Source organism: Muntiacus reevesi, chromosome 14 (assembly GCF_963930625.1).
Source record: "Muntiacus reevesi chromosome 14, mMunRee1.1, whole genome shotgun sequence".
Taxonomy (NCBI): domain Eukaryota; kingdom Metazoa; phylum Chordata; class Mammalia; order Artiodactyla; family Cervidae; genus Muntiacus; species Muntiacus reevesi.
The window spans coordinates 3,908,029-3,933,172 of record NC_089262.1 but is presented as its reverse complement, the minus strand read 5'-3'; the positions used below and the strand labels follow the sequence as shown (position 1 = coordinate 3,933,172).

Below are 25,144 nucleotides of genomic sequence, written 5' to 3'. Positions count from 1 at the left end.
ACCTCCCGATTAGTGCTCCTGACGTCAGGCCCCCCCTCCCCTGGCTGTCAGGTTCCCCGCCCCCAGCCTTTTCCTAAAAGGAAAATTTCAGACATATACAAAAATAAAGGCCCTCCGTGTCCCTCTCCACCCAGTCTCAAAGATGATCAGTTTATGTCCCCGATCCCTATAGCATTTTGAAGCAAATTCTAGACATACTAATATTTCAATATACACCTCTAAAAGATAAGGAGTCTTAGGTTTTTCAGCCTAATTATATTGTGGCATTTGAAAATTTTAACAATAATCCCTTAACATCATTAAATATTCAGTGTTTCCAATTATGTTGTCCCTTTCAAAATTCGGCTCCCCTGGTGGCTCAGCAGATAAAGGGCCTGCCTGCCATGCAGGAGGCACAGGAGACACGGGTTCAATCCCCGGGTCGGGAAGATCCCCTGGAGCAGGAAATGGCAACCTGCTCCAGTGTTCTTGCCTGGAGTAAGTATTCCATGGACAGAGGAGCCTTGTGAGCCTCAGTCCACCGGGCCGCAAAGAGCTGGACATGAATGAGTGACTAGAACTTTCTCAAAATTTAATCTGCTTGTTGGAGTCAGAATCCAAATAAAGCTCCTGCATTTAATTGGTTGATGTGTCTTTTTTTTTTGTTTAGTCCCATAGGTTCTCTGAAATTTCATTTCGTTTTCTCTTTGTTACAGAACGACAGACAGATGGCTCACCTCACTACATCTCTACAGCTCTCCTTTTTTTTTTTTTTTTTCTGACTACAGGACTTTGCAAGCTACATCTCTGTGTATCACTTAGAAGGCTCTCTGTCCTCTGCCCTTCTTGCAATTAAGCTGTTGGATCTAAAGACTTTGTCATATTTGGGGGTTTTTGTTTTGTGGCCACAGACACTCTGAAATAGCACCGATCCTGGGGGTCCAAGCCCCCCCGATTTGCTGAACAAAACCACCAGCATGCGTCCTCAAGTTCTCAAAGGGGTCTGCGACCCAAATCATGGTCGAGCCTGTCTTTGGGTTTCTGTGTAAGGTCTAAGGACCAAGGAGGCGATGGAGGGAGGAGAGGGGAATGGATGATACTTGCTGGATCGGGAGGGGGGAGCGGCTCCACCCGGGACGGGCCAGCACTGGCACTGGGGCACCCGGGCTGAGCCGCACTGTGACATGGGATGGCACCTGCGTATCGGTAAGCAAGGATGCCACAGCTGTCCGTGATTCCGGCCCTCCCACGTGAATTTCCGAGTGAGGCCGACCAGCGGCCCCACTGCCTACACGAGGAACTTAAGGTTGTCAGGGTCATCAGCAGTTCCAGCCCTCCAGTGTGAGCCAGAAGGCCCTGAGGGAATTCAAGAGAGAGAAAAATGTCTCCTTAAATATGCAGGGTGCTGGCCCCAGATAGCCGAGATGCATATGACAGGAATGACTTCAATGATCCCAGACTCTCGCATCTTCCCATGCATAGAAGAACGCTAAATTCCTTAACTTGGTATCTGATTTTCCTTACTTAATAATCTTTGATGTTCAGACTGCCTGCCCTCCTTGTTGCAAACTGGTGTATAGCCTGACTCCCCCTCCCGCCTCCTTGGAGCAGTTTTCTCAGGGTCACTGAGATGCCATCTCCCGAGCTTCGAATCCTTAACATTCCCGCTAAATAACTCTCTACTTTCAGGTTGTGACTGTATTTTTTTTAGTCAACAGAACCATGATATGTTTACTTAGCTTTGTTTGTAGAAGCTTTGAGCTAGATTATGCCAAAGTATTTCTCATGAACAGACTCTATTATCTTTCTAAGAAAATTATTTAAAAACTGTAATGAAAAGTTTTATGCATATAGTAATAAACTATGTCAGGTTTGTAAGAAATGTTCCATATCAACTTCAGAAATGCTTCCACTTTTCAGTGTTAACAAGATTGTTGTTGTTTAGTCGCTTGACTGTGTCTGAAACCCGGGCTTTGGGCTCCTGACTGCATTGATTCTGCATCTGAAGGCTGTTCATTGCTTTTCTGTTTTTTTATGTTTCCTCCCACTTCTTAACGTTTGCCTCTCAACCCCGCAGCCTCATAAACTCTAATTGGTCAACCCCAGGGCTGCGGAGGTGTCTTGGCTGCTCCCAGGCTTTTCACCTGCCTGTGTTAAGTCCTCGGTCTCCACCATCTTAAGCTGTTCCCGTGGGGTTGGTCCATGCTCCGACCTCCTCTTAGCTGCATACCATTAAAAATGGTCCTGTGCAAAAATCGTTCTCATGGCATCTGGAGATGCCAAGTGCCTGCTTTGTTTCACAGGCATAGCTCCAGGGAAGTGTCCTGACTGCAGCTCAGGAAAGAGTCAAAATGCAGTAGCAAGCTTCTATGCTGGTGTCTGAGGGTCCATCGAGCAGAACGAGGCATGTCGGGCAGCTGATGAGCGGCCATACCTGTCCTGCTGTGGTCTGGGTTTTCAAGTCCACCAGCTGGAACAGAGCAGGCGGCTGGTATGACTCACATCAGTCGGGCGTCCCAGGCAGGGCCTGGAGCACTTGGCCACCCGGCCCCCACGGTGCTGCCCCCAGCCGAGGGGTCACCCGGCAGGACTCACCCTGCAGCTCTCAGAGCTGCCTGCACAAGTGGTGGAGCTTACAGTCGTTACTCAACAGTTTGGGCAGGGTTCCCTGGCACCATCTGCTCCGTATTCAATATCACTAATTGTCAACAGTCAGGAGCTGCTTCTCATAAAATGACTTTTGCCTTCCCATTAAAAAACAGCAACATTTTGGTTTTGGTTATTTAATATTTCCTCTGAAAATGCAACAAGGGTATTTGAAAATGCAAATTCTCAGCAAGAGTATTTGGTTTAGTGCAGTACGCTGTCGTGAAGCACTCCCCAGGCAGACTCAGGGCTGTGACCGCCTTTCAGACTCAGAGGTCACCCATGACGGGGACCAGACCTGTGGCTCACGGCCGAGCCCCACGTACATGGTCAGCTCAGGGCGGTCACAGAGTCAGCGTCAGAAACCGCTAACTTCGTTTTACAGTTGGGTTTCAGGGTCTCTTCCTGCTCCCGTCAAAGTTTTGAGACGAAGCACCCTGCCTATCCCCCTTTCAGGAGTAACTCCTGACCCGTCAGTGGAGTGGCCTTTCATAACTCAATAAGCACAAGGAGTGTCAGAACCCGGTTTCCAGAGTGAACCTAGAGAAGGCCGAGTTCTCAGCTGGATTTAGCTCCAGGGAGGTGTGAGCCGGACAGGGCAGAGGAGAGCATGCGAACACAGCTCCAGTTACAAAGTGGCCCCGCGGCGGTCAGGACTTTCACAACTGGGGTCCCTCACTTCCTTCGGGAAGGATGCTCTCAGTCACATGGCCCGCTTTTACTTTGTGACACGATCTTTAAAATCCTCTGTGACTACAGACATGGACGTTCACACGCCCCATACTCAGTGGCCTGGGACTGTGATAGCTGCCATTGTGGCCCAGTGGGCATTGTGTGGGTTTTGAAGACAGAAGGATCTTGTTTTCATGGGAAATTACAGCCACGTCACACGAGCAGCTGATTTGAGGTTTACCACACTTTTCATCTACACAGACTTGTCGACTTAAAAAACATTCCCCACCTAAGAAGCTGAGAGTTATGTTTCATTCAGTGGGAATTTTTAAGACCTAAGTCCAGGAGGCAGTATCTCAGGGAACCCTGAGGGGAGGCATCAGGTTACACAGAAGTTCTGCAACAAAGGGCAGGTAGTCTGAACATCAAAAGAATATTGTTGAAGAAAACCAGATATCTCAAGTTAAGGAGTTTAGTGTTTTTCTATATGTGGGAAGGAGCAAGAGTCTGGGCTCATTAAATTGTTCCTTTCATATGCCATTGGGGCAAGTAACCCGCGTTTTCACATCCCTAACTCCCCTGGAACTCACTGTGGGGAGTAGCCGCTGCCTGACGGCTGCTAGATCACAGGGATTCTCCTTGCTGAGCGCCCCTCAGACTCCCCGGCTCACACTGGAGGGCTGCCGTCGATGATGATGATGACACCCTTGTTGACTGATATTGCGGGAAGTACGCCACTGCTTTCAAGGTAACAATGCACATCCACAATAAACAGACCCCAGTTTGAAAAATCTGCCTTAGCCACAGGAAGAGAATGTCCTCGAACACGTTAACTTAAAGAGAGCAGACAGACTGGGAGCTGAAAGCCCAGTAGCTGAGATCAGAGGACTCGGGGTGATGAAGAGGGAGAGAAGCTGATTCCCGAGCCAATCTGGCCGCTGGCCACACATGGGCTGTTCTCTGGCCGGGCCCATCTGCTGAGTCAGGAATTACTGGTCTCTGTCAGAGGATGTTTCAATATCAGAGGGTGCCAGCTATATTCCAGGCCAGGTCCGAGGCAGAAGTCCAGTGCTGAAAGGGCCAATGATCTCGGTAGCCAATTGTGCAAGTGAGCGGTGTCAGAGGCCAGCGCTGTTGGACACACAGCTTGCACTCTGCACGCGTGCCCTGATGCCTGGAGCAAGTCCTCCTGAAGTGCAGCGGTAAGTACATTAGAAGTGACAGCAACACGCCAAACACACACGCACGTCTTCCACCATGTGTTGGCAGGGATGTGCTAGACTGGCTGTCTGCTGGATGTATTCTTCCAGAAGCAATGCTGGAGAAAGGCCTCCATGGTCGCCCCAGAACTGAAAGTCCGTTACTGATGACTGGCTGGCAAGGATGGGGGCCAGACTTCAGGAAACTGGGCACCTGGATCAAGAAGCCAGGCTCTGGGAAGCTGGCAGCTTAACAGTGACTTCATTTTGTTCAGTCTCAAAAGGCAAACTCCTTTGTTCAATGTGAAAGTGAAGGAGAGATTTATAATGAGTCATGCACAGGACTGAATTTTTTCATCGTTAAAGGCAGCATTTCTTTGCTGACTCACATGGAGCCAAACTGCAGGACCTCAAAACCTCCCCATAAAGGAGGTTCAGTGGGTGTTAATTTTATGGACTGTGAGAAGCCAAAGATATGGAGATTTTTATTATTCAGGGATTGATGTGCTATTTTTACTGAACTTTCCTGTCTCACTCCCCTGTCATCAAATGTTATCTTAAGAAGAATCAGTAAGATCTACAGAGCTTCGTTTACATGGGGGAGGCACGGGAAATGGAATTATGAGGCCAAAGAAACCTACCTCGCTGTTCTAGACAGCCTTGATAATTCCCTGTTTCAGCAAAAACCCTTCATCTGGAGGTTTTTTTCTCTGTAGACCACAGAGGGTGTGTGCATCCCATTAACTCAAATGAAAAACCCCAGCTCATAAAAGGTGAGTGGGAAATGCTTAGATTCCGAGTGACAGTGAAGGGCTGCTTCTTTGCAGGGCTGCCCCCTCTAGCCAGTTTCCATGGGAAACGGGAAGAAAGAGGCTGGGTTAGAGTTGGGAAGGGATTCAGAAATGGTCTGCTTTTCCAGCTGTATCTTATGGATGGGGAAATGGCACCTCAAGAAGCAAAGGGTCATGGAGGGAGTGGATAATGCAAACAGAATGCAGCTCAGGACTCCCCCAGGGCTGCCCTTCAACTCATCCTTGCTCTGCTGGGAAGAGTGAGCATCTTCCCATCGTGAGACGCCAACGTGGGAAGGCAGCCCCCTCCCACTCCTCTTCACCCCACTCAGCACCCAACCATCGAGTCAGTTCTGTGTCACAAACACCTCTTGTTGGCGGTACCTCCCTCCACACTCACAGGGTTTGCGCCCCAATCCTTGTGCCCCAGGGTGACCCCAAGGGGCTGAGAGGACTGCCACTCAGCCCGGGGCTGAGACAGTGTTTTCTAAACCACAGCTGCCTGGCAGGGCTTTCAACCATCCACACGTACCTGGTCTCTCCTCCGCTCTGCAGGAATCACAAATCTGCGGTGGAGAGTCAGAAATCTGAATTTTTGCAAAGCCTTCCTTCCCAGTCCAGGGAAGCAGGGCATTGTAAAAGCCCTGGAGATGACCAAGGAACAGGACATCTGCCCACGAGGGCAGTTCAGGGCTCTGGCTCCTGCAGGTGGTAACTGCCCTCGCTCCCACTTGTATTAAAGTGGTCCTGATGCTATTTTTAATGATTATGAGAACTCAGAGGTGCCAATAAAACATCAGGGGCAAAGCCTGGTGAGCAGGTTCCTCTCCAGGAGGCCATTGACCCTCACTCCCCATCACAGGAAATCAGAAAAGCCCACCCAGGCAACCCCATCGCCTGGCAGCTCCCATGCCCCGGCCACCCCAGCTTCAAGGAGCAGCCCCGCCTGTAAACACTCTTCTCTGGAGCTGGCATCTGGCCCCAGACTCAGCGACTGAGCCCCTAGGGGGCTGGCACATCATGTGGGCTTGGGCTCCTTCTGGAAGAAAGACTTCTCAGACCCAAAGGGTCAGAGCAGCTGGGTTGGAACAGAGCTGCTCCTGTGCGGCCCTTCTGACCTCAAAATGAAGCACTGAGAGAAGTAAAGGCAGACATGCCCAGTGTTGACACGCTTCCGATCCTCCCAAACAACCCAAGCTGACAGCTGGGAGGCCCCATGGAAATGCACACTTCTCTTAGGCACTGTCCACTTTAAAATGCACAATGTGCGAAGTGAGGAGACAGCACCTCAATGGCTCTGAGAAATTGCTCCAGAGAGGTTGGGGGGGCGGTGGTTGGGGCGGCCAGGAAAGTCAGTACACATGTGATTTTGGTGAAGGAAGAGTTCATGCAATTCAGCACATATTTCTCCAGAACGTTTCTGCTAGTCTCATGAAGCTTTTGCTAATCACGAGAAGCAGTTTTCACCATGAAGGATTTTGGTGCTTTTCTAGATACGGGGAGATACAAAAATTTGGCTCACAAAACTGGCTGCTGAAAGTATCTAACTCTCTAAGACCTGCCTCCAGTGTTGCCCCGAGCACAGGGTGCCTCATGTCTGCCCTCCACCCTGAACTCCTTGCGGCTTCCCTGGCGGCTTAGATAGTAAAGGAGGGAGATGTGGGCTCCATCCCTGGGTCAGGAAGATCCCCTGGAGAAGGGAATCGTAACCCACTCCAGTATTCTAGCCTGGAGAATCCCCATGGACAGAGGAGCCTGGTGGGCTACAGTCCATGGGGTTACAAAGAATGGGACATGACTGAGTGACTAACACACCGAACTCCTTTCCAGGGGTGTTGAAAGTCAGTAGCTGTAGCAGTACATGATTTAATCCTTGTAGAGATACTCAACATTCAGAAAACAAGATCATGGCATCCGGTCCTATCACTTCATGGCAAATAAATGGGGAAACAGTGGAAACAGGGAAAGGCTTTACTTTCCTGGGCTCCAAAATCACTGCAGATGGTGACTGTATCTATAAAATTAAAGGATGTTTGCTCCTTGGAAGAAAAGCTATGACCAATCTAGCAGCATATTAAAAAGCAGAGACATTACTTTGCCAACAGAGGTCCATCTAGTCAAGGGCATGGTTTTTCCAGTGGTCATGTATGGATGTGAGAGTTGGACTATAAAGAAAGCTGAGCACTGAAGAATTGATGTTTTTGAACTGTGGTGTTGGAGAAGACTCTTGAGAGTCCCTTGGACTGCAAGGAGATCCAACCAGTCCATCCTAAAGGAGCTCAGTCCTGGGTGTTTATTGGAAGGACTATGTTGAAGCTGAAACTCCAATACTTTGGCCACCTGATGTGAAGAGCTGACTCATTGGAAAAGACCCTGATGCTGGGAAAGACTGAGGGCAGGAGGAGAAGGGGGGGATGACAGAGGATGAGATGGCTGGATGGCATCACTGACTCAATGGGCATGAGTCTGAGTAAACTCCAGGAGTTAGTGATGGACAGGGAGGCCTGGCGTGCTGCGGTTCATGGGGTCGCAGAGTTGGACACGACTGAGTGACTGAACTGAACTGAGAGATACATGGCAAGTGCCAATCTGTGTCTGGCAGGATGGATGCTTGTGACATTAGGTGTATTCATAGCTGGGGACACTATTTAGGTTATAGACACCCATTTTCTACCACCCTGCCCCCTCAGTAGACAGCTGGCTTTCTACTGGGCAAGACCAATATAACTTCTGACATGAGACTCCTTCAAAGTCTTCCCCCAAGAGGACAGAACAGTGGGCGCCTCCTCCGTCAGCATCTGTCCTGGGGACGCTGGCTGTCGGTTCTGTTCTTCTCTGAACACAGACGCCCTCTGGATGGGTGCCTCCCTCTCACTGATTCATTTCCAGCATTGGGAGCAGCTCCCTGCTCTATGCTGAACTGACCCGTCAGATTCTTGGACGTCTTTTCTGCCTTGGCAAAACGGCCGGGCCGCTGCCTACGCCATGCTGAGCGCTGGGTGGGGTGAAGGGCCAGCCGTGCCCCAGGCTGTCAGCATCCTTCCCTGACACCCGGTGACACCTGGCCACACAGGAGCCAGCGGAGCCCGCCCTCAGGGCTGCCTCTGCCAGCTGAACTTGGAATCGGAATTATGTAATATAATGAGGCTTGGTGTCACTGGATGAAACATGAGCTTGGAGAAGGAGAAGCCTGTCTCTATGAACACTGAGTTGAATCTTTGGAATGACTCAGTAGAGACCCGTCATTAAATGGAACTGCTCTCAGCTTAGGTGTGGCTCAGAGAAAAATAAAGCCTGGAGAAATCATGAAAGATTTAAGATGATTTTGCACCCGGGTGAATGGGACAGGTTTCAAGTTTTTTCCTTCAAAAAACTTAAACAGCACATCACAGGTAGGGGCATATTTTATGCAAATAATCAACTTAGACCTTTAACAGGCAGATTCCTACCCAAATAAGCTTTGGCTATAACAGAAGGAGTCAGTAAATGGATGAACATTTCCATATTTTAAGTGAAAATACAGGTTCAAGGCATATGTGTACCTATGTATTTTTAGAAGAGCTTCCCTTATTTACCATTTTCATCAGTGGACTAAATGCGGGACACTCTCACCCTCTGTCTGATGAGAACCCTAACTCCCCCCAGGAAGCGTCTCACCTGCAGAGCCCTCTGCATCTCCACCACAGGACACTCCCACCTGGGGTGTGATGGGAACTCAGAGCCAGCTTCCCCACTGCGTCCCCTCTGCCCTGCATGCCCACTTCAGGGGGTGGAACCCCTCCTGGCTTCTGTCCTCTAGCTCTTCCCATGTCTCCCCCAGTCATAGATTCTATTTCCCGATTCTCCAGCAAAGCTGCTCCTTCTTGATTGTGCGTGCGTTTGTGCTAAATCGGTTTAGTCGTGTCCGACTCTTTGTGACCCCATGGACTGCAGTCAGCTAGGTTCCTCTGTCCATGGGATTCTCCAGGCAAGAATACTGGGGTGGGTAGCCATTTCCTTCTCCAGGGGATCTTCCTGACCCAGGAATCGAACCCACGTCTCTTACATCTCCTGCATTGGCAGGTGGGTTCTTCACCACTAGCACCACATGGCAAGCCCCTCTGACCAAATCCAGGTCTACGGTGGTTCATTTTATGTGTCAACTTGACTGGGTCATGGTACCCAGATATTTGCTCAAATATAATTCCAGGTGTTTCTGGGGAGGTGTTTTTTTTTTTCAGATGAGGTTAGCATTTAACTCAGGAAGTTCTGAGTGAAGTAGATCATCCCCATAACGTGGGTGGGCCTCACTCAATCAGTTGAAGTCCTTAATAGAAAAATACTGAGGTTCCCCCGAAGAAGAGAATATTCTACCAGCAGACAATCTCTGAACTTGAACCATGGCACTGACCCTCCCCTGGGTCTCCAGATTTTGGACCTGCCGGCCTCCACAATTACATGGGTCAATTTCTTAAAATCTCTCCACATACACACACACACACGTGCGCACACACACACATACACACACACGCGTGCGCACACACACATGCACACACACGCACACACACACCCCCTACTGGTTCCGTCTCTCTGAGAACCTGGCCTGGTGATCTTTGTCATTTCTCATTTGAATTGCCTCTGCATTGGCCTCCTTGCTCCTGGGTTTGGTGTGATAAAAGTCAGCCTCCAGCCTGCTACCAGGAAGTTAGTTTCAGTGCTAATATGAATGGGCCCCTTCACTACCTACCTTTCCAGTTCTGTTTCCTGGGATACATGGTTCACCACCCAGATGACCCTGCCGCATCACTGGGCTCTTTGCCTTCCTCCTCAGATACTTAAGATTTGGCAAAGTACTAGGTGCAGAGTACAAGGTGTAGCGTACAAGGTGCAGAGTACTAGGCACAGGATACTAGATGCAGAATACTAGGCTCCCAGTACTAGGTGTAGAGTACTAGGTGCACAGTACAAGGTGCAGATTGCTAGGTTAGAGTACTAGGCTCCCAGTATTAGATGCAGTGTACAAGGTGCAGAGTACTAAGCTCCATCTTAATGCAGGGTAACTCCTCCACTCCATCCTCCACCTTCCCTCTCCTTACCTGGTAGGTGAGGTCATTCACATACAGTCCAGCTGGCTCTATAAATACAGCCTATCTATTCAACATACAAGCAAAGAAGGAAAAAACATTTCCTTACTGCATCAACTGTATTTCATATGTACTTTTTGACAGTCAATGAGAAGCTGATAAGGACATACTAGTAAATATGAATTTTTAAAAAGTGAAAAAAAACCCCAAAGACATGCCCATTAATTTTGTTGCATTACTTCTAAGTGATTTTCTAATTATGGGTAAAGATCATGTACTCAAGAGATCATGCTGCTGAAAGTAAAAGAATTGCTGCTCAGAAAAGAATTATTGAGAAACGTTAGAGCTAAGTTCTAAAAATGGTGCTGGGGGAAGAATGAGGGAATATGGAAAGCAATGGTAACCTAATATATTTATTTACATCTGGAGAAAGGAAAAATGGAAACTATCTCAACTATACTCAGCTGGATTAGAGACACAGGAAAGGCCCTGTGCAGATTTTCCCATCTGTCCAGGTGCTTCTCACCTGAAAACAGAGCAAACAAAAACATAAATGGTTGTTTGTGAAGGAACATGGTGGTCTGGTTATACACTGTGAAGGTTTAGTTCCATCTTGAAACCAGTGCAACATTGTAAAGCAATTATCATAAAAAAAAAAAAAAAACAACAACAAAGAAACAAACCCTGGAAAAGAACCTGATGCTAGGAAAGAATAAAGGTAAAAGGAGAAGAAAGGAATTCAGTCCTGAATGTTCATTGGAAGGACTGATGCTGAAGCTGAAACTCCAATACTTTGGCCACCTGATGTGAAGAGCTGACTCATTTGAAAAGACCCTGATGCTGGGAAAGATTGAAGGTGGGAGGAGAAGGGGACAACAGAGGATGAGATGATTGGATGGCATCACTGACTCAATGGATATGAGTTTGAGTAAACTCTGGGAGTTGGTGATGGACAGGGAGGCCTGGCATGCTACAGTCCATGGGGTCTCAAAGAGTCAGACACGACTGAAGCAACTTAGCATGCATGCATGGATTATGCTGCTGCAATAACATGAAGGCTTCTTTTTCCCTAAAAGAGTGTGGCAGATAATAGAGATGACATTTTCTATTCAGGTACTCTTTTTGCTGAAAAAAAGCTTTAATCTAGCCCAGGAGTTGGCAAACATTTCCCTAAGGGCCAGATAGTAGTAGACAGTAGGTATTTTAGACTGGTGGCCACACGATTGCAAGTCCTCCACCTCGCTGAGGCGGGGAGAAAGCAGCCAGAGGCTGGACATGAGGACGGGCAGGGAGTGTCCCAATAAAACTTTATTCACAGAATCAGGAGGTGGGCTTCACGTGGCCCTGGGGCCGCAGTGTGCCAGCCCCAGATGTATCTGTTCCACTTGGTAAGATGAGGACTGAACATGGCTGCAGACACCAGGAATCACTGGGTGTCTGTACAACAGCCAGGATGGCTTTATGACGTCACTGTGTCAGGGTTTAGATGCAGCCTGAGTGCAGCCAAAGCAGATTACTGGGTGGAGTGGGTGGACACACTGCCTCATCGTGGGGGACCGATGTCAACAACACAACAGTGACAAGAACAGCCAGCCCCACACAACAGATCTTGAAGTTCTAGCAAAAAGAGCTGCAAATAAGACAGGGAATCAAACGCAAAGCATGTGACTTCAGTACAGGGGGGCAGGGGGCAGACCGTGGGCTCCTTGAAGGGACGGCCAGGCTGGGCTCTGAGAGCCCAGACAGCTGAGAGCTCCTGACTGTCCTGCGGTCCCGCGAGCTGGGGGCTGGTCCTCATTCCGGCTCCTGCAGGACGGGGTGAGCTCCGGAAGGCCCCACCAGCGGTGTGGGCCAGGGTTCGAGCCCAGGGTCCAGCCTGCAGGCGGGGCGCCCCCTGGCTCCCTTCCTATGCTTCCATGTTGCCCGCTTTGTGCCCTGCGCTCTCCTAAATGCTTGTGTGGATTAATCCCCTCACAGCCCCATCCGTCTAACAAGCCCAGGGAGCTGTCCGCAGAATTCTCATTTTACAGACGAGGAAACCGAGGCCCAGAAGCGGCAGAGCCTGGATGCAGCCCCTTAGGCTCTGGACAGTCAAGGTCACACAGCTGGGAAGCAGCAGGGCGGGAGGGAACGGGGGAGAGCCGCGCTCTCGGCCGCCCTGCGTTCTGCTGCTCAGGGCGTCCGGGCTTCTGCAAGGTGGGCCTTTTAGCTGGGGAATCGAATGAGGCCATTATTCAAGGTGGCTTAGCTCTAAACCAGCCCGGGATAAAGGCAGATATTGGGGGGGGGGCATTATACATCTTAAGTGGGTAGTTAAAAATTTTATGTGTATTTCTTTCACATACACGTAAGTGTGGAATTCACTAGTCAAGCTAAACAGTGTTATTTCTACTTTGTGGATAATCACCATACAGAGCACTGTTTTTTCAAAAGTGCATAATGACTCAGAATTGAATCAGTGCTACCGTTTCTCCAGTAGTCACGTATAGATGCGAGAGCTGGACCCTAAGGAAGGCTGAGTGCCAAAGAATTGATACTTTCCAACTGTGGTGCCAGAGAAGACTCTTGAGAGTCCACTGGACTGCAAGTAGATCGAATTAGCCCATCCTAAAGGAAATCAACCCTGAATATTCATTGGAGGGGTTGATGCTGAAGCTGAAGCTCCAATCCTTTGGTCACCTGATGCAAAGAGTTGACACCCTGGAAAAGTCTTTGATGCTGGGGATGACTGAGGGCAGGAGGAGAAGGGGGTGACAGAGGATGAAATGGTTGGATGGCATCACTGACTCGATGGACCTGAGTTTGAGCAAACTCCGGGAGATGGTGAGGACAGGGAAACCTGGCGTGCTGCGGTCCATGGGGTGGCAGAGTCAGACAAGACTGAGCGACTGAGCAACAACAATAACAGAAAATACTCAGGTACATGCTCTTTCCAAATAGTTTACTCCTCAGTCACCATGACATCCAGATTTTCTGTAACATCTGAAATATCTCTTCCTGCCTCTCAGGAAAATCTGTTTAGTGATGTCCTAGGGGAAAGCCTAAAAGGAATTTAAACATTTCAAAACTGGCTTAGCTTCAATTTTCTTTCTTTGAAAATGGATGACCTTCCCAGAGGAGAAGACTTAATTCATCTCTCAAGGTGCAAAATGTGATTTAAGCCATGGAAGATTCACCAAGAACCTCGCGGAGACTCACTTTCTCCAGATCCCTGTTTTCCTTGGAAGGAACGGCAGTTTCTTGTTCTAATACAGAAGGTGAACTGTCTCCACTGTGACTTCTTCCGTTTATGAGGAGGATTTTAAAAATGACGGCATCACTCCTATAGTTTTGGGCTTTGCTGGTATTTTTGCCGTAGGGTCTGTTGGATCTTCACTCCCAGATAAACACTTTGCAATGATCTTCTGCAGACACACGAGTCGGTTTCCTGAGAATGCTTTCCAGGTGGCCTCGTCCAGCACATCTGGGGGTGTGAGCCAGACCACAGCCATTCAGTCCCCAAGGATTCTGCCCTTGACCGGGACGAGGGGCCGGAGGGGTCTGGGCCAAGGCGGATCAGTCACTTAGGGCCATCATCAGAGGGTTTTATGTACCAGGGCTGCCAGGAATGGATATAAATCCAATGGGTTTTAAGAGAGAAACCAAAGAAGCAGATCGAAGTCATATTGCACACAGAGCAAGTCTGCAATCAAACTGACACCATCGATGAAATCAATGTCAACATCCTGCTCAGAGCATCAATCACACGCTTTGCTGGAAGGTAGCAAGAGACAGTGAGAACGTTACGGTCACAGGGTCACACAACCTCAGTCCACGATGGAGCCACAGAGCTTCCTGAGTGGCGGGGGTCGTTGCTGTGTAGTTCCTAAATTGTCTGACTCTTCGTGATCCCATGGGTTGTAGGCCAACAGGCTCCTCTGTCTTGGAATCTCCAGGCAGGAATGCTGCAGTGGGTTGCCATTTCCTTCTCCAGGGCATCTTCCTGACACGGGAATTGAACACACGTCTCCTGCTTGGCAGGCAGATCCTTTACCACTGAGCCACACTACTAAACAAAACTGGTAATCTCAACTCCTTCCTTAAAAAAAAATTATGAGAGCAGTAATGACAACTGACTGACCCCTGGGAATGTGAAGCATAAACCTACACAGAGGTTTGGGGTAAAGAATTTAACAGTAAAGGACGGAAATGACAGCAGACGCACGAATATTTACTGCAGTTTCCACAAAGTGACGGCAGGGTTTCTACAGTGATTTCAAAGAATCTCCAAGTTTGATGTGTTAAACTGTCAAACGGCTTCCAGACTGAGGTCCAGGTGTGAAGGCGCCCCACGCCAAGATGAGGCTTCTGACCACGGGAGGCTATTAGGCTGAGTGCCAGCCAAGAACATGTGGGTAACATTTGATGCTGGGGTCTTCTTTCTCCACAGGGCGGGAACCGTTCCATTCTCCGCAGGAAACAGACTTCTCACTGCAGTACTTTGAGGAGATTAATCGGATCCAGGAAATGAACACGTAAGAGAATGTAGAACAATATTTACGTAACCTCCTGGCTCCTGTCCCCAGGGAACTACTTTCTTAAGTTGCATTCATTCTTCTTCAAGACACTGAAGGTCACTTATTTCTGATTTTCTTACCAAGTCTTAGGTACTCATTGGTTGAACTGCGACTCATCAGCTGGGTTTCATGTATTTGTAAACTCTGAAAGGTTGTAACACTTTAAGGAATGTTTAGTTAAGTAACAATGCTGGCTATTTAGTTACTAAGTAATTAGTTAAATGCTGTTTTATTCCTCGGAATCAATTTCCTAATCTAAATGTCATATGAAACATTACAAAACTTATCACAGGATCCATGTTGTAAATGTTATATTCCTCTGTTGTTGTTTAGTCAATGAGTTGTGTCCGACTCTTTTGTGATTCCATGAACTGTAGCCCACCAGGCTCCTCTGTCCACATGATTTCCCAGATGAGAACACTGGAGTGGGTTGCCACTTCCTTCTCCAGGGGATCTTCCCAACCCAGGGATTAAATCCATGTCTTCTGCATTGGCAGGAGGATTCTTTACCCCTGAGCCATCAGGGAAGCCCCTACATTCATTCATCTACTGCTCTTAAAAGTGTTGATGCTCAGAGACTAAGGCGGTGTGAAAAGGCGTGTGTCCATACTATCCTGCTATCACATTTAATGATATATGCTGTATTGCAATTACCATGCTTGATCAGCCTATGCTACAAAAGAGCCTAATAACTCAATGCTACTTAACATTATCTATATAGACAAAAGGAAGCCCTCTATTTTATGTTTAAAAGGTTTCACATATGCTCAATATTCTTACAACAGGTTGAGGCAGAGAGAAACCCCACATGTAAAGACTTCATTCTCTAACTCGGCTGGTTTAAATGACTCAAATTGGGATAGCAGCCAAGCAGTGTAGCATTTATGATAATTTATTCCAAAATATCATATGCAGAACATGGAAACGACGTCTGGGCAGTTTAGACAGTACGATGATGTCTCTCTTTAACTGCCCGTATGATGTAAGGTCTACATCTGCACAAGTAGCCATGAGAGAATTGCCTCAGTGTCCACAGACATGGGATGGAAATCAGGGGAAAATCCGCTTCTTTGAACTAAATAAAGGACCTCCTGAGGAACAGCGAGTTAAAGGCATCAAAAAGTGCTGAGGTCAGTACGGCTCACTGTGCATCCCCATCTAACAGGCGTGGAGTGACATCTGACAGGCTGTGCAAATTTTCATTGTCCTAGAGAAACCAATAAATTTTCCAAGTCCTGAACAATCTATAGCCAGATGATTTGCGCTGATGAATCCAATGCCCAAATCCCACTAGTCTACCGGGTTCCAACAATACTAGTGATGATGGGGCGGTGGTTTAGTCACTAAGTCGTGTCCGACTCTTTGCGACCCCGTGGACTGCAGCCTGCCAGGTTCCTCTGTCTGTAGGATTCTCCAGGCAAGGATATTGGCCATTTCCTCCTCCAGGGGATCTTCCCAACCCAGGGGTTGAACCTGAGTCTATGATAGCTAGTATTCAATGAGGAGCTTTAGCTATATTAACTCTTTAATTCTCAAAACAAATTTATATTGCAGGTGTGCTTATCATGCCCACTTCAGAGAGGAGAAACTGAGGTGCAGAAATACTAGCTTAAGTGTTGAGGATATGTGGGGGCATATGATGGAGCCGGGACCCCAGAGCTGTGACTGACGCTCGCGATTCCGAAGCCATCCAGACAGATGTCACAAACACAGGTGACAGCATGGTTAGCCACCCACTCTGGCGAAGAAGTGAAGTGAAAGGCGCTCAGTCGTGTCCAAGTCTTTGTGACCTCATGGACTACACAGTCCATGGGATTCTCCAGGCCTGAATACTGGAGTGGGCAGCCTTTCCCTTCACCAGGGGATCTTCCCAACCCAGGGAGTGATCCCAGGTCTCCCACACTGCAGGCAGATCCTTTACCAGCTGAGCCACCAGGGAGGCCCACCCATCCTGGAGAAACCCCTCACAAACGTCTTTGCTGCAATCAGGATGGTGACCTTGTCTGTACAGCTGTGTGCGTGTTCAGTCACTCAGTCGTGTCCAACTCTTTGCAAACCATGGACTGTAGCCCGCCAGGCTCCTCTGTCCATGGGAGTCTCCAAGCAAGAAAACTGGAGTGGGTAGCCATTCCCTTCGCTGGGGGATCTTCCTGACCCAGGGAAGGAACTAATCTCTTCTGTCTCCTACACCGGCAGGCAGGTTCTATTGTTGATCAATAGACTGGATTTTGAGTCAATGACTTTGATAATCACAGGTGGGCCACCCAACTATTTGATGAGTATGAAAATTCTTTGAAAATTTGATAAAAAGCACATTTCCCTGAAACCTTCCTTGGTTAATTAAAAAAAAAAAATTGTACTGGAGATTTTGGGAAAGACAGTGCAAGTGAGGTAGCATAGAGATTCCTTTTCTCCAAAGCAAATAAATGGCTGAGAAGTTGTGAACATATGAAAAGAATCAAAACAGAGGGATTACTCACATTGCACATCATCCATATTTGCTCCATAAAGCCCTTGGGAAAAGTACACCACAGGAACAAGGCCAGGCAGAAGGAGATCAGCTCCATTTGGGGATGTAAAGGACTGTGATGCAAATCCCTCAGTCAGAAATGAGCTGAGAAAAAGGAACTTTATATGGAACCTAGGTGGCAACCCTCTTTCCATCAAATGCACATGCAGAAGAGATACACAGCATTCAGGAAAAAAAATAAAGAAAATCAAGTATTCTGAAAGAAGATTTACTCATCAAAAACAATTTTACAAAATAGAGCTACACCGTCAGGGAACTTAGAAGCAAGGAAGAGGTAAGACGACAGAGGATGTGAAAGGCAGCTAGGAGAGAAGCACAGAAGGAAGCTCCCAGATGGGTAAGGAGTTCCCAGGTGGCACAGCTGGTAAAGATACACCTGCCAATGCAGGAGATACAATAGGTGTGGGTTCAGTTCCTGGCTCAGGAAGGTCCCTCGGGGTAGGAAACGCAACCCACTCCAGTGTTCTGGCCTGGTAAATTCCACGGACAGAGGCACCCGGTGGGTTACAGTCCATGGGGATGTAAAGAGTCGGACATGACTGAGCACGCACTTTTTAAAAAGGAAATTCATGATTTAATTATCCTAATTGAAAACTCTCTTAGGACATATTCCTGCTGACCAGGAAAACACTGAAACTGCTAAACTCACGAATGAGAAAGCTACTGCATAAAGAAAAGACTGGTGAGGCCGCTCTGTTCGTTGTTCAGTTGCTAAGTCGTGTCCGAGTCTTTGTGTTCCCAGGGACTGCGGCACGCCAGGCTTGCCTGTCCTCCATTATCTCTGAGTTTGCTCAGACCCATGTCCATTGAGTCGGTGATGCCATCCAACCATCTCATCCTCCGTCATCCCCTTCTCCTCCTGTCCTCAATCTTTCCCAGCATCAGGGTCTCTTCCAATGAGTTGCCACTGGATCCATTTAAACAGACAGTTTCACCTAAACAACTGTGGTCACAATTGTAGCACAGAATTAATGTTCTATAATTATTGAAGTGATAGTGGTGCATGATATAAAAATATAATAATAACACTAAAGCCAAATGGAAATGAGAAACCTGCAAGCAATTGCAACAAAGATTAAAGCCTGAAGTGTGAATAGCAGAGAATGAAAGAAATAGAAATGTACTAATCACCTTATTTTGCCAAATAGGGCTTAATTATACAGATTTACATAAATATAAATATTTATAAATATACAAATATTTAATATTTATTTAATATAAATTTATATAAACCTATATATATAAATAGCTTTAATTCGTGAAGTTGATAAATCAAAAAAGAATGGCCTAAGTATATGATTTTAAACAGTACAGGCATCTAAAGTAGACTGAGAAATATACTGTATGTTTTCTAAATAAAAAGAGGGGTGAAAAGGCCATAAGTCTAAAATTGGAAAAGTAACTTCTCTGGTAGCTCAGCCGGTAAAGAATCCGCCTGCAATGCAGGAGACCTGGGTTTGATCCCTGGGTTGGGACGATCCCCTGGAGAAGGGAAAGGTACCCACTCCAGTATTTTGGTCTGGAGAATTCCATGGACTGTATAGTCCAAGGGCTCACAAAGAGTTGGACATGACTGAGCGACTTTCAACAGTAGAGAAATATTAAATAAATAAAAATAGGAAGCAAACAGATGAAATAACTACCAGATTTTATCTATTAGAAGCAGCACACAAATAAAATCCCAGACTAATGTTATGAAATGTATGAAAATCACAAAGCAATCTATATAATTAAAGCATACACAGCGATGGCTGGAGTGGCTGATGGGAGAGCAGGGGTCCCAGGCCTCGTTCATCTCAGGCTGGAGAATGAGACGTGTTTTTCTTTCCCTCACAGATTTAACATCACAAGTGTTCACTTGTTTGAATGATGAAAATGCATCCTAGTTCAAGTGTCCTCCAGTGACTTGGGGGCTGACACGGCATCACTTCCATAAACCCTCAGAACTTCAGCCGACACTCACAGAGTGTGATCCCTTGGTCCCTGTGAGTTTCCATCTTTTGCCTGTAAAGCCCAGATCCGTGTGTGTAGAGAGGGCCAACATTCTTGACCCAAGGGATAGTCACCGAGATGCTACGGCTATAAATCCTAAGGTGACCGTGTCCTGTGGGCTTCCTTGGAGGTGGGGTGGGGATAGGAAGTCGGCTCTACCAAGCGCTGCATGCAGAACCTCACAAACTTCATAAAACAGACTTGTCAGCTTCTTCTCTTAAACCCCTCCACGTCTGCCATAAAACTGCTATGTCAGGAACAAAAGGCACTGGCCAAAATTCAGTGTCTCCTGAGACAACAGAAACAAGCGGTGTTTCCAAAAGACAAACAAAGAGAAACACAATGGACAGCTTTTATCAAGTGAAGAACCAGTGCTTACTTGTAAAAATGTGGATACAGCCCAGTAGGGATCAGGAAAAAAGAAAGAACATATTTTAGTATTATTCAGAAAGCAAATGCCATTGAAATTAAAGTGGGGGTGGAGGTGAACAATAGGTCTAAATAGTAGAAAAGGAAGTCAGCATTATCACCATGACTTTATTAATATAATATTAAAATATGTTTACTACTGAAAACTTAAAAGATATAAAATTTTAGTGCCAGGTTACAAAGTTATTATTTTGTTATAGAAAAGAATAGCTAAGTAAAATATAATGGCATAAAATTATGGAATATTCAGGAAAACAAAATATATTTACTTCTGGAAATAAATCTATGAACTATTCTTAAAGAACCCAACGACTAAATGGAGTGATGAAGGAAAAAACCTTGCTTCCTGATAGGTAGCTTCTATATTTTCAAGATTCCAATTTTCAACTAATTAGGTTTAAAGTAACCCAATAATGGAAAATAACCCCAGTTGAAATGTCAAAAGAATTCCTTTATATTCTTTAACTTGACAACATGAAAACAAAATTCATCTGGAAAAAAGAATCCAAGAAAAGCCAGGAAAGTTCTAAGAAAGACAAGTGGTGAGTAAAATGCTACAGGCATCACACAGTGAGATTCTGGCACAGAAGGATAAACCAGTGAAACCAAACAGCCCTGGAGCCGGCCAAGCAATTACAGCCATGGACATGCATCGTTCCATGTCACTGGTGTGAGGTATGGATGTGAGAGCTGGGCTATAAAGAAAGCTGAGTGCTGAAGAATTGATGCTTTCTCTCATCCTCTTCAGGAGTAGGATCTGAGGGTGACTCCAGTTCTGAATATTCATTGGAAGGTCTGATGCTGAAGCTCCAATACTTAGGCCACCTGATGTGAAGAACTGACTCACTGGAAAAGACCCTGATGCTGAGAAAGATTGAGGGCAGGAGAAGAAGGGGATGACAGAGCACCAGATGTTTGGATGGCATCCCTGACTCGATGGACATGAGTTTGAGCCAGCTCCGGGAGTTGGTGATGGACAGGGAAGCCTGGCATGCTGCAGTCCATGGGGTCACAAAAAGAGCTGGACATGACTGAGCGACTGGACTGAACTGAGAGTATGAAAAACTTTCTGTGTTGTATGAATAAGATTTTACTGAAAACACAAACTTCATTGAATATAAATTTAAAAATATCATGTGATCGTTATAAGAAATGTATCTGATGAGGTCCTACAGCAAATTTTCCCAAATGATAATCTAGAGAGCAAGGGTTATATGCTGATCAACCAAACAGTTCATCATTCAAACTAGGACACTTCGGAGGGTAAAAGAGTGCTGCTACTTACAGTAGGATGGCAGGAGCTGGATAGCTGCGGATAAACGGGAACCGCTCTGGGCAATTGGAACCTGTGGGACTTCTAACTTCTGTGTCACACACACACACAGAGAAAACCAGTGAAGACAAGGAGTTGTGAGTACAGTTTCACACTGACTCACTCACATACAACAGCTGTCAGCTTGACTGAACTGCTTCCTTGATCATCTTCTTGTGTATACTCTCCAAAGCCCATCTGCATCAGTCTGCACATCTAAACCCTGGGGATGGTAACAGTATCCAGATAATAACTGAGGCTATTCTGAGGATTGATGACTTAATCTCTCATTTCAGGGAGCACTAGACTCTTGCCAGGTAGTATGATGTTATCATTATCATCATCACCATCATCGGGGAGATCTAGGTTTGGTGGGGCCTGAAGCTTACATAATTGAGGTCAACTCCTGTAAGGAGGGTAACATCAACACTGGGAAAGCAGATGGGGTCGAGAGGAGCCTTCCAGCCTCTGCTCTGGGGGCCCCACACAACCCTCCTAACCACTAACATCCCCTCAGTGACACTGCGCCTGGGTCCCTTGGGCATTTGTACTCCTCTTTGGAAAGTGATGTAGCGGTGAATACCACTGGTTATAAGCATCTGAAGAGGCATTTTCTACCATGATTCAGCCCTTACAAGTCACACAGTGGGGAAAAGGGCAGAGTGACCAGCTGCTCGGGTTGGCCTGGAACTGAGAGGGTTCCCCAGACAAGGGACTTTTGAAGTCAGGACCGTCTGGGCCATTTGGGCTGTGCTGATCACTGTAGGGATAACTTACCTTCTTTTCTTCTCAATACAGAGCTGACTTAACCATAGGCACGTGCAGAAATTTCCAATAATTTTCCTGCATATTCCCATCGCCTCGCTTCCCCTTACCGCCGCCAATAGCACAGCACTCTGCCCGTTTCGTTGTCTTACGACCGTTCAGCTGTCAATCCAACGACAGCAAACAGATGCCTCTAGTGGGACGTGGTGAACCAAGTCCGTGCGTTCACCTCTGTTGCCTCCCCCGCTGCTAGTGAAGGAAGGAGGTTTCTCTGCAGAGGCTGACGTGGGAGAACCAGGGGGCTGTTAGAATGGGAGGCTCTGAGACCCCCGGCCCAGGGCCCTTCTCTGCCCGCCCCTGACGCCTATGCATCTGTTCACAGGACCCACGGAAGAAACAGATGATTCCGGGGTAACCTCTGGCAAGCGACAGAGCTGCTGAAGAACCCGGTCTCAGCCCGGAGACTGTCTAACGAGCGTCCCGATGCTGGGACAAAGGGGGGTTGCGAGGTATCGGAGGGAGATGTCAGCACAAAAGCGAAGGAGAACCCCCCACCACACGACTGTTAGAGGGGAGCAACACAGAGGGGGTGGGGCCTGTGGGTAAGGGGGGCGCGGGGGCAGGGAGGGAGAGGGGGGCGGGACGTGAAGAGAGAGAGAGAAAGAAAAATAACGGAAGGGCAGCAATGTATAATTTTTTTTTCTTTTTCATAGAATTTTCGAAAAGAAAGAAGAATGTTTTAAGAGAGGGAACGATCAAAAACAGAAGAAGAAAAAAAAAGTGTGTGTCAGGTATTTAACAACAAGCGAAACTGTCTACAGCAGAAAACTTCAAAGGTAAAATCTTAAACATCTCCTAGAACAACAAGAGAAAGAGACGGGCATTTGAAAAGAAAACGAGCACATTAAAATCCAAGTCTAATGTGTCAAGAGTTCAGAAGGCAAGAATGTGCAGAATGAAGGGGGAGGTGATTAAACCCTTTTTTCCCCCCTAAACTGAAAGGGCCCATATGGGCTTAACAAACAAATGAGGATAGGACAACATGAAAGCAGATGGGAAAGTTGGGAATAAACAAAGACCCCAGCGATTTTATAAAAGGAGAGGTAAACATAAAAAAAACACAAAATACCCCGTTTCCAAGTAAAAGACTGAGAAGCCAATAGCAGCAGACTTCTCAGCAGGTGCAGGGGAAGGAAGAGGGTGATGTCATGCCCATAAAACTCCAAGTGAGCGTGACCTCCACCCCTGAATTCTCCTCACAAACTCTGTCATCCTGAAGCCTCAGAAAGTTCAACCCCCCCGAACACTTTCTCAGACAGTAGAAATACAGTGCCAGCCGACAGAGACAGACAATGGCCTGGCTCATCGACGTGGTAGAGAGAGAAGGGGTGTCCAGGATGACGGGCTGGACTAGAGGCGCTGGCACTGGTTCCCCCAGTGCCCAGGCCCCAGGATGAGTTCCCTGGGGAGAAGAGACTGCTCGGCATGTTTAACCAAGCGAGAGGCACGGGACAGACCTGGGACACCCTCGCCTCCGATAAACCCTGTCCACGCTTGCTCACTGAGGTCTGCCCGACACCCTGACCCTTCTGCTCCCAAGGCTCCAATCTCCTCTGCCTTGCTCTATTTTTTCCTTTATATCCACGGTTCTTATCACCTTCTAAACATGCCATTGTTTCAAAAATACACTATGTTTACTATTGACTGTCTCTTCCCCACTAAACTTCCCAAGACTTGGACCTTTATCCTGTTGATACATGCCAAGTACCCGGCACAGAGCAGACACTCAACATGTATTGGTTAAATGAATTCATGAATATGAATTGTTTTAAGGGTTTATGTAAAAAAAAATTCAGGCAATCATTAGCTTTTTAGAAAATACAACTTTGTATACAAAAGGATACAGAATCAGGATGTTCTGCTTAACAGAGAATAATAAGTAACGATGTCAACAATGAATCCCAATGAGGGATATAACCTTACTGGAAGGAAGGATGGAGGTAAAAGAACTTGGTGTGAAGACAGAGCTTAGTGATGTGAGTCATACAAAATGATGCTGAAGAGCCACAGCCTCCCCTGTGATGGATCAGAGGGTGATCTCCAGACCAACACAAAGGAAGATGATGACTACACACAATACTGAGAAACGCTGGAACAGAGCCCAGAAGAGAACCGAGGAAATGGAACTGTGCCTCCTGTTCAGTGGGGCTGGGTGGGTGGGGCAGGGAGCGTGGCCTCTCAGAGTGAGCTTTTAAAAAAATCAATTAAAATAATGGATGTAAGAAACAAAAACCAAGGTTTACTGCAAAAGCTGAGTTTTGAGAACTTAAGTGAATTATTCTCTTCAGTCCTCTTTTTTATTGTTAGATGTAATAAATGCATGAAAATGGTTAAAAATGCCAATAGTTGGAATTCTGTTTGACGCAGAAATAAAAGAAGGCTGCTATCACATGGCGGGTGGAGGCACGAGGGGGAACACGTGTGTATTCCTATGCTGCGTGGGAGCCAGACGAATCTAAGCGTTCAAGGAGACTGCAGTCTTCATGACAATTACATTCCTGGTGACCACAGTCAGAAGCATATTAGTCATTTGTCCTCTTTCAGGTCTTTGGCCCTGAACTAACATGGAACCTGTTAGTTCTAACACGGAAATCAAACTGAACACAGAAGTTTTTATTCTGTCATGTGGTCCTATTTCATCCCGCAACACCATTTCTTTGTTGAAATGAAGTCCTGTCTTGAAAGGGGTATTTTAATTGAAAATGTAGTTGACCTAAACAAATATATATGAGGATCTCTTTGACTCTGGGAATACTGTTTAAAAATTATGCATGTCTTTAAAATGCATGAATCATAAGTAATATTTATTAGAAATTATAAATAAAATTGGGACTGCTGAAGCAGGAACATTGTCAAAATAAGATGAAAAATAATATAAGATTCAATGATGACATTCATACTTGTTACAATATCTTATAGCCACATGCTAAAATTAATGACTATATCTTCTTTTTTCCTGAGACTTTAATGTTATAAGGTCACCACAGCTGGTGAATATCCTTAGCCAAATCATGTGGCTTGTAGATGACTTTGGAATGACAAGACATCAAAAGTCCATCAAAACTAACCTGAATTCTTAAGAAAATTCTATGTGAACTGCAAAATAAATGATTAAACTCCTGTATCAAATTCTAGTCAATTAGTTTGGCT

General features: G+C 46.6%; 1 protein-coding gene across 1 annotated transcript in view; it reads right to left on the bottom strand.

Moving 5' to 3' along the window:
• The window catches only part of ADAMTS16 (ADAM metallopeptidase with thrombospondin type 1 motif 16), a 175,929-nt gene that overhangs the window by 13,065 nt on the left and 137,720 nt on the right, over window positions 1–25,144 (bottom strand). The window lies entirely within an intron of this gene.